Source organism: Loxodonta africana, chromosome 3 (genome assembly GCF_030014295.1).
Source record: "Loxodonta africana isolate mLoxAfr1 chromosome 3, mLoxAfr1.hap2, whole genome shotgun sequence".
Lineage (NCBI taxonomy): Eukaryota > Metazoa > Chordata > Mammalia > Proboscidea > Elephantidae > Loxodonta > Loxodonta africana.
The window spans coordinates 9,583,158-9,592,996 of record NC_087344.1 but is presented as its reverse complement, the minus strand read 5'-3'; positions in this window follow the sequence as shown (position 1 = coordinate 9,592,996).

Sequence of the window (9,839 nt, the reverse complement as noted above, 5' to 3'; positions counted from 1 at the left end):
ACAGCACGTGTCCTTTGTTATTTTTAAAATAACGCTTCTTTTAGCGCAGGAGGCTGACTTTGGAAAGCAGCATTTTTGATGAGGGAACGTTAATAAGGACCAGTTCCCCAGATGAAAGGGCTGGGCCGCCTGCAGGAGGCGTGGGCGGCGGGCCTGGACCTGCGTGGGGCGGACAGTGCGGGGACTTGACCGTCTGCAGTGACCCCTGCCAGAGTGTGGAGGACGCGGTGGGGAGGAGTGCTGGACAGGATGCGAAGCACAGGTCTGCAGTGGAAACTCACTCACCAGCCAGCGGGAACCTTCGCTCAGAGCAGTGGGCTCGAGTCCGCAGGAAACTGTGCGGGAGGTGGGACTTGGGTGGGCCAGTGAAGGAGGTGGGGCATGGCATTGAAGGGTGGGCGGGGCGTGGGCAAGGTATGGGGAGGGCAGTGAATAGGTGGGGGTGTGGGCGGGGCGTGGATGTGACCTGGCCTGGGCAGGAAGCCTGCTTGAACTGGGCGGAGCCCATGCAGGGGCGGGGCCTGGATCAGAAGCAGGGTCAGTATGGGGCGGGGCCTAATCTTTCTCCCGCCTCCCCACCATTGCAGGCCCCCGACTTTCCGAGCCTGCAGATCTTTATTCCCACTGGAACTTGATTCTCATCTTCACGCATAGGAATCTTTGGTATCCTGTGAACCAGGGCTGCTGCCTTTCTGTTTGAAGTTAACGTCTCAAACAATTTAGGGTCAAAGACTAGCACTGTGTGGACCACATGTATCGGAAGCTTAGACATTTTCCTTCTAAAAGGGGAAAAAAGGTTAAATCAAAGGTCTTCGTGAGCACAGGTGGAGACCTGCACCCTGCATGCCAGTGACTCAGACATAAGGGCGCGACTCAGACTTCGAGGCGCTGGGATTCAGGTGCAGGCCCCGTGTGAAATGGAGAGGGGATTCTAGGCAGTCCTTAGAAAAACTGCATCTCTATGGAACCAGTCTTATTTTCAGCAGAAACCTCAGTCCTAGATAAGTACAGTAGCTGTAGGATGCCGTTTTCATGAGGGTCACTCAGCCTAATGAGGAGGGGGCCCCTCTAACGTGGAGCACAGTGTGAGCCCCCATCTTCCCCTGGCAATCACCACCCCTCCACCCTCAGGCTGATCCACTGGACCCAGTGCAAGCAAACATCCAGCGGCCTGAGAGTCCAAAAATGATAGGATCGCTATGAGTCAGAACAGACTCAATGGCAACGGGTATACAAGTTGAGAGCAGAAATGTGGTGAGATCTGCGGGGGAGCAACGGGCTAGGGCGTCCGGGGGTGGGCTGAGAGGCGGGCCAGGTAGCCTGTCTTAGCGCTGGGGCAAACCACGTGCGGGAAAGACGTTCTTTATTCATTTCTAAGAACAAGAAAATAGAAGCACAAGTCCAGTAACTTGCTCTTGGGTCTCACAGCTAAGCAAAGGGGTGGGCAGGAACTTGACTCCAGAAGGTCTCCTCCAGGGGGAAAAGGAGGGGTCCCCAAGCAAAAAGGGAACCACAAGGCAAAAGGGGGTCCAAGAATCACTTCCTATAGACTAGGTACCCTCCCGTGGGGTCCTTGTCCCCTCCCCTCTTTGTGAGCAAAGACCTGAGGACCCCAGAGGTCAGTGATCCTTTTGTCTTGACTCTAATTTAAACAATCAAATTCAAGTATTCAAAAAGCAGAGCATCTCTGACAGCGTTTTAAATCTCCCACCAAGAAATGGGATCCTGTCAGGGCCAGGTGGGGCCTGATCCATACATCTGCACAATCAGAACCCTGGATTTGAAACTGAAAGTCGCACTCTGGTAGCAGAGAAAAGACCCATCTTGAAGGACTCTGAGGTTGTTATTATTACTACATTTAGACATCCAAAAACAGGAATTTAAATTATCGCACTAGCCCCTCCTTGCGCCCTCTCCAGATACCCCCATGAATAAAACACCTCCATAGAAACAGGAGGATTTAAGAATAAGAGGACCATCCGCATCATTTAATGGAGCTGCTCAGAACTGCAGACCTGTGGCTAGGAGAATCCTCAACTCCTTCTGTCTGCCTGCGCCTTTCAGAGACTTGTTAACTGCCCAGGTGGCTTCGCCTCATGACGACCCTGTGTGTAACAGAATGAAAAGTTGCCTGGTCCTGCACCATCTCCACAATCCTTGGCATTTTTGAGTCTTGATGGACAATATTCTATTGTGACCCGGAGGGTTTTCGTTGGCTAATTTTCAGAAATAGATCACCAGGCCTTTCTTCCTAGTCTATCTTAGTCTGGAAGGCCCACTGAAACCTGTTCACCTGGGTGACCCTGCTGGTGTTTGAAATACTGATGGCATAGCTTTCAGCATCATAGCAACACGCAAGCCACCACAGTATAACAAAGTGACAACAGGTGATTACTCACAGAGACTAAAACCAAAAAGCCAAACCCGTTGCCGCTGAGTCAATTCCAACTCATAGCCACTCTACAGGACAGAGAACTGCCCCATAGCATTTCCAAGGCTGTAAATCTTTACAGAAGCAGACTGCTACATCTTTCTCCTGCAGAGCAGCTGGTGGGTTCGAACCACCAACCTGCCAGTTACCAGCCGAGCGCCTTACAACTGCGCCACTAGGGCTCCTCGCACAGAGACTAGGCTCCATGAAACACTTGCACATAAATGGAAGGGCCTTGAAGTGCTAGGAACTGTATCACTGATCTTAAAATTAAAGATTAGAGCCATGTGTTTAAAACTGAAAATTCTCAATCTACATGCAAAAAGAAAAAATAGATTTAAGAGGTTTGGTTCTTCACAACTTGATAAGCACAGCCTAACAAGGTATTACTGGACATGTTATCAGGAAGGACCAGTCCCTGGAGAAGGACATCATGCTTGGTAAAGTGGAGGGTCAGTGAAAAAGAAGACCCTCAACGAGATGAACTGACACTGTGGCTGCAACAGTGGGCTCAAATATAACAACGATTGTGAGGATGGCGCAGGACTGGGTAGTATTTCATTCATTCACTCCACTATCAGTCAGAACCAACTCGACAGCACCTAACAAGGTACTAGTAGGTGAAGTGTCAGATTTACACATGATGACTGGCCAAGGACTCGTGACATTTTGAGCCAGAAGGAAAATGCTCACCAGCCCTCCTGAGCTCCACCGCACACATGCACAGCCATTGCCAAAGCCTCCACCTTGGCCTCCTGTTCGTACAGGTGCTAGAACACCAGAGCCGCTAGGAAATGAGGAGACAGCACACGTGTGGATGCCGAGGGCGGGCTGCTTGCTCACTGCAGTACAGCCTAGAAAACAGTGTTCTCTGATGAAATGGATCCTATTTAATTTTACTTTGGTAGGGTGTTTGCTCCAGAAGGCCAGAGTCACAAGGCTCAGAAATTCAGACAATAAATGTCTCTTCTCATCACCACCTGCTCTGCTCCTGGCTGGTGACAACCACCGTGGCCCTGCCTCAAGGCTCTACCGCACACGGAGCCACCAAGGGCTGCTCCGGTATGCCATGGATGCATCCATGTTCGGGGTGCAATAATTTTATTTTTATGAGGCTGATTTCAGGGCTGATGCAGGAGGAGTCCAAGATGAGCCCGAGACACTGGCAGAAAGTAATGCCAAAAAAAAAAGGCGTACAGGAACCTACTTAAGACAGTTTCTAATAAACAAATATGTGACAATTTGAGCAAGAAAATAAAAATATGAATACTAACATCCCTTAGCCTACACTGATATAAAGGAGCCCTGGAGGTGCAGTGGTTAAAGCGCTTGGCTGATAACCAAAAGGTCGGCAGTTTGAACCCACCAGCCACTCCATGGGAGGAGGACACTGCAGTCAGCTTCCGTAAATATTTACAGACTTGGAAACCCTACGGGGCGGTCATACTCTGTACTATAGAATCGCAATGAGTCAGAATTCACTCCACGGCTGTGGGTTTCATTTTAGTTTGGTTATAGTGATACAAACAATTTAATATATTCATCTAGTACTGCTATAACAGAAATACCACAAGTGAATGGCTTTAACAAAGATAAATTTATTTCTTCACAGTAAAGTAGGCTAAAAGCCCAACTTCAGGGCGTTAGCTCCAGGGGAAGGCTTTCTCTCTTGTCGGCCTTCTCATCGATCTTCCCCCGGACTAGGAGCTTCTCTGCGCACAGACCCCAAAGGACATGCTCTGTTCCTGGTGCTGCTTTCTTGGTGGTACGAGGCCCCCCTACTCTCTGCTCACTTCCCTTTCATCTCTTGTAAGATAAAAGGTGGTGCAGGCCACACCTCAGGGGAAACTTCCTTTACATTGGATCAGGGATGTGACCTGAATGAGGGTGTTACATCCCACCCTAATCCTCTTTAACATAATCTAATCTTGCCTTATTAATCACAGGCAGAGATTAGGATTTACAACACACAGGAAAATCGGATCAATCACAAAATGGAGGATAACCATACAATACTGGGTATCACGGCCTAACCAAGTTGACACATATTTTGGGGGGACACAGTCCAATCCATGACAGCAGGTAGTAATTATCAATGGATCTAAAATTAGTAAACACAAGTCAGATGAAAAACAGAATATTTGCACAGTAGCTCCCTATGAGAAACTTATTAATTACAAAGAGTAAAAAACCTTGCAGTGGAGAAGTCTAGAAGAAAACACTTTAAACATGAAAACAAAACAAAAAGGTTTATTCCAAATATAAGATCAGTGCATTTTACTGCATGCAAATTAACATCAATAAAAACATTAAAAAACAGGAAACCACTTACAGTCAAGGCTATGACTGCAGCCTTATTTGCAACCCAAAGATTGTAAAGAGGTAAAATTTAGCATGGACTAAGAAAGTAAACATCTGCCCAGCTGTTCATGAAACTGGAGAAATGAACACTAATGAAGACTGAGGCACAGTAACCATGTATCATGAATGGAATTGTTTCCCAAAAATATATGTCAACTTGGCCAGGCCAAGATTCTCAGCATTATGTAACTATCCTTCTTTGTGTGATCTGATGTAATTATCCTCCATTGTGTGCTTTGATGTAATTATCCTATGTGCTGTAAATCCTAACCTCTACAATGTTAATGAGGCAGGATTACCCATTGGCATCTAATCGATTCCGACTCATAGTTACCCTGTAGGACAGAGAACTGCCCCACAGGATTTCCAAGGAGCAGCTGGTGGATTCAAACTGCTGACTTTTTGATTAGCAGCCATAGCTCTTAACCACTATGCCAGTAGGGATTAGAGGTAATTATGTTAATGAGGCTATATACAACCTACATTAGGTTGTATCTTGAGTCAGTCTCTTTTGAGATATAAAACAAGTGAGCAGAGATCAAGGGACCTGACTAGTACCAAGAAAGAAGAGCCAGGAGAGTAGCGTGTCCCTTGGACCCAGGATCCCTGCACCGAGAACTTTCTAGATGCAAGGGAAAACTGATGCCAAGCCACATGGAGATCTCCAAGGAACACCGGGCCCACAGATGTTGGAAACAGACGAGAACCTTCCCCCAGAGCCGACAAGAGAGAAAGCCTTCCCCCAGAGCTGGCACCCTGAATTCAGTGTTTGTTAAAGCCGTCCACTTGTGGTATTTCTGTTATAGCAGTACTAGATAACTAAGACACCAAAAAAAAAAGAGGAAACTGTTATTTCTCCCAAAGGCACAAAGTAGCTCTAATGATCCCTTCTTTGAGTTTCTGTTGCTTTCTTACTCACTGAGAAACTTTGTTCTCTAATCAGAAGCTTTCAGAAATTGGCTGCTTGAAATTACACTATGAGTGAAACATCCCACTTTTGACGTAGGCTCCATTTACAACGTTCCACATCTACCTAAATTTCATCATTTCCAAAGAAAGAGGACCCTGCGCCACTGGCAGTCCAGATCTGACGTCCATCCCCTCACAAAGTCCCACTTTGCTTTGAGACAATCCAAACACTGCTGCATTCAAGCTTCATCCAAGCTCCACCTGCCTCAGAATCCAGCAACTCTCCCTTTTGCTTTGGGTGAGACACCCACTGTTCTGTTTTTGCAGTTTCCATCATTGCAATAAGGTTAAAAAAAAAAAATTTTTTTTTAAAAACTTGATTTTGTGACACTACAGGTTTCTTCCTGGTGTTTTTCTTCAGCTGCTTAGGATAGAAAAAGCAGAAGCAACACAAATTCTGTCCATATTACAGGCCAGGCTGGTTGAATCCATAGACCGGTTGAATATGCTATCATACAGGCACTAATGAAGGCTCTCCAGCCAGAAAGAAAGGGTAAGGAAGAAAACTAGGAACTGAGATAGACAGATTTCCAGTATATTTTGTTAAGTGTGGGCAAAGTACATTCATGTGAAGATACCATGATAAACAACTAGCATACATTTCTGTGCGCATGTATTCGTTCCGCGGGGAGGGATATTTCTGAGAAACACTGAAAGGTGACACCAGGAACAATTAAAATGGAAATGGTTATATTAAAACGGAAATGGTTAATAACTGCTGGTGATATTAACAGAGCACAGGTGGTACAGGAGGAAGTCAGATTTCTGAATATTCCTTTTTATACAATTCTTTAGTTTTGAACCATGTGAAAGTTTTATCTGTTAAAGAAATGTTCATTCAAAATGAAAGCAAACCTTAAATGTAAACAGAAACAAGTATTAGCATATCAAACTGCCACCGCCCGTCTGTCAATTTGTCATACTGTGGTGGCTGGCATGTTGCTGACGCAAGGAGCTAGGCCACCAGTATTTCAAATCCGGCAGGTTTCAGTGGAGCTTCCAGACTAAGACAGACTAGGAAGAAAAGCCTAGTGATCTACTTTAGAAAATCCATCAAGGAAAGCCTTACGGATCACAAGAGAACACTGTCTGATACCGTGCTAGAAGATGAGCCCCCTAGGTTGGAAGGTGCTACCCAAACACACCAAGAATCGTGAAGATGGTACAGGACTGAGTGACATTTTGTTCTGCTATCGATAAGGTCAAGGAGCCTGGGTGGTGCAATGGTTAAGCACTTGGCTACTAAATGAAAGGCTGACAGTTCAAAACCACCCAGTGTCAAACCCACTCAGCAGATCAAAGACCTGGAGATGAGCTTCCGTGAAGACTGCTGCCTAGGAAACCCTATGGGGCAGTTCTACTCTGTCAAGTGGGGTCGCTATGAGTTAGATTCAACTCGATCGCACCTAACAACAACATACACAAGTCACCACAAGTTGGAGCCAACTGGATGGCAACAAACAACATCAAACTGATCACATAACCATGCAGAAGAGTTTGTGCTCATGCAAATGTTTGAGCACAATAATCTTACGTTAAAGCCTTAATGTAAATACACAACCAGTAAGTACAAAAATTAAGGAAAACAAGAAAAAAACCTCAGTACTTTACTGAATGGCTCTTTAGCTGGTAGTACTATTAGTGATACAATTTTGAAACTATTTGAATGTTACTAGAAACCAAGGTTTTTATTAACAGAAAAGAGACACAAATATAAAATAACAGAAAGTGAGATTGGTCCATTTACACCATTCGCCCCATGAATGTTTCTTGCTTCAGTGTAAGTCAGCCTTGAGCAAACATTTCTGAAAACCATTAGAATTCTTGCCTAAAACCCATCCTTCTGCCCATTCTTGCCTGCCAACTTCCTCTTAGTAAGTTTCCAGTGTGCCACGTCACCCAAAACTCATTAAAAAAAAAAAAAAACCTTGCTTCATCCTACTCTTTGGAGTTGAACTCACTTATGTTGAGTCTCTCTCCCATCGCAACAGCCTGAATAAAGTCTAGTTTGCCTATTTAACATTGTCTGGCATCATTTCTTTTACATTAAAAAAAAAACTTAAATGTTAAATTTGTATTGGGAATATGAGTATGAATTTATGATGTAAGAAAATATGTATTTTAGATGTTCCCTGAAAGGCCGAGACAATCTGACTCACTGGCAACAGATTTGGGTTTAGCACTGGGCACATGTGTCCACTGTTGAAAAGCAAAGAGTAAGGTGCCCCCGAGCCAAGCTGTGGTGTTTCCAATTGCCTCACATGCATGCAAAAGCTGGACAGTGGATAAAGAAGATCAAAGAATTGATGACTTTGAATGACGGTGTTGGCGAAGAATATTGAATATACCATGGACTGCCAGAAGAACGAACAAAGCTGTCTTAGAAGTATAGCCAGAGCGCTCCTTGGAAGTGAGGATGGCGAGATTTTGCCTCACATACTTTGGGTATGTTATCGGGAGGGACCAGCTCCTGGAGAAGGACATTATGCTCTGTAAAGTGGAGGGTCAGCGAAAAAGAGGAAGACCCTCAACGAAATGGACTGACACACTGGCTGCAACAAGGGGCTCAAGCACAACACGGCTGTGAGGGTGACACAGGACCGGGCAGTGTTCCGTACTGTGGTACACAGGGCCGCTGCGAGTCGGAACTGACTAGGTTCCACCTAACGACAACAACATGGATGGCACAGACTTGGCTTTTAAAAGGATCCAAAGGTTTGGGGAGAAATGGTTGATTTCCACAACTGGAAAAGGCAAGTACAAAGTGATCCAGGGACTTCTTTTGCATTCAAACACTAATAGAATTGTGTCAACAACCTCCGTGGTTACTGCAACTAAGAAACTGAATTAACTTTAATTTAAAATTAATTTAAATATAAAAATAGGCTTGATTCAATTATTGGAAAATATATGCTTAGAGTAACCTGAGATTGTGAATCTCCTTTTTCAACAGTAAAATTTATGACATAACGCTGCTTCTGGATTCTGGAAGGCTGAGTACAAAAGGAAGAAAATGTAAAATGTCCCATAAATGAATCTGTATTCACTACTTTAGTTGTTAACTTCATTTACAATTTTTACATCGACAATGACTGGGTATACGGGGTAAATATTACATTAAAAATTTCACTGACATTTTTAATTTTCAAATATTGATACTAAAATATTTTGATACATCTTTGACTTGCACTACATTTGTACATGACAGAGCTGTGCTAAACCCAACATTTAACTTACAAAAAATACAGAAGATGAACCAGTTAAACAAAATCATGGTAAAACAGTGAAACCCGTGCGAGCCAGAACTCGACAGGGCTGCCTTGTTTTTCTGGGTCTTGCATGTTTTCCACCTTTGACAGGATGCTACCTATACCAGTTTTCTCTCCATCTCTATTAAACCCTACCTCATCAATACCCAGTGAGTTTTCCTTCTCTGACAGGTTTCCGACTTTCACAGGTTCCGGCTTTCACAGGTTTGACTGTATCAGAATGGTGAACATTTCAATATTTTACAAGACAAGCAGGAGAATGTTTTCTGTAAGACAGATTAAACCGATCTAAAAATAAAAAGGCCACGTGGATATCTTGTTTGGATCCTAGCTTCGAAACACCCAACAACTATAAAAGATACTTAACGGATGAGTGGAGAAATTGTCACTTGTGTGCAGGACAATGAAGATCTGGGAGTTTTCCCAGGAAAAACGGCCTTATTTGTAGGAGGGACATGCTTAAAGGGTGAAGTGAATGCCTGCAGTTAACCGCGATTGTTTCATCTTAATAATTTATATATATGGACAAATGAGACAAAATCTTAACAATTGGTGAATTAGGGTCAAAGTTTATGGTGCTCGTTTCATTAGAACTACATTTTTTTTTCTTAAATAAATTCAAAATAAATACCGGAGAGAAAATCCACCGGTCAAAACTCACCTTGTTCACGGTAAATTCCAACGCTTGCTAGTAACATAAATAAGCTTACGTTGTATTTCCTCTTAGAAGACAGCTATATTTTAAAACTCTGGGCGAATTTTCAGGGCTCTGGAAGTGAGGTGAGATGGGAATGATTTGAGCACTAAGC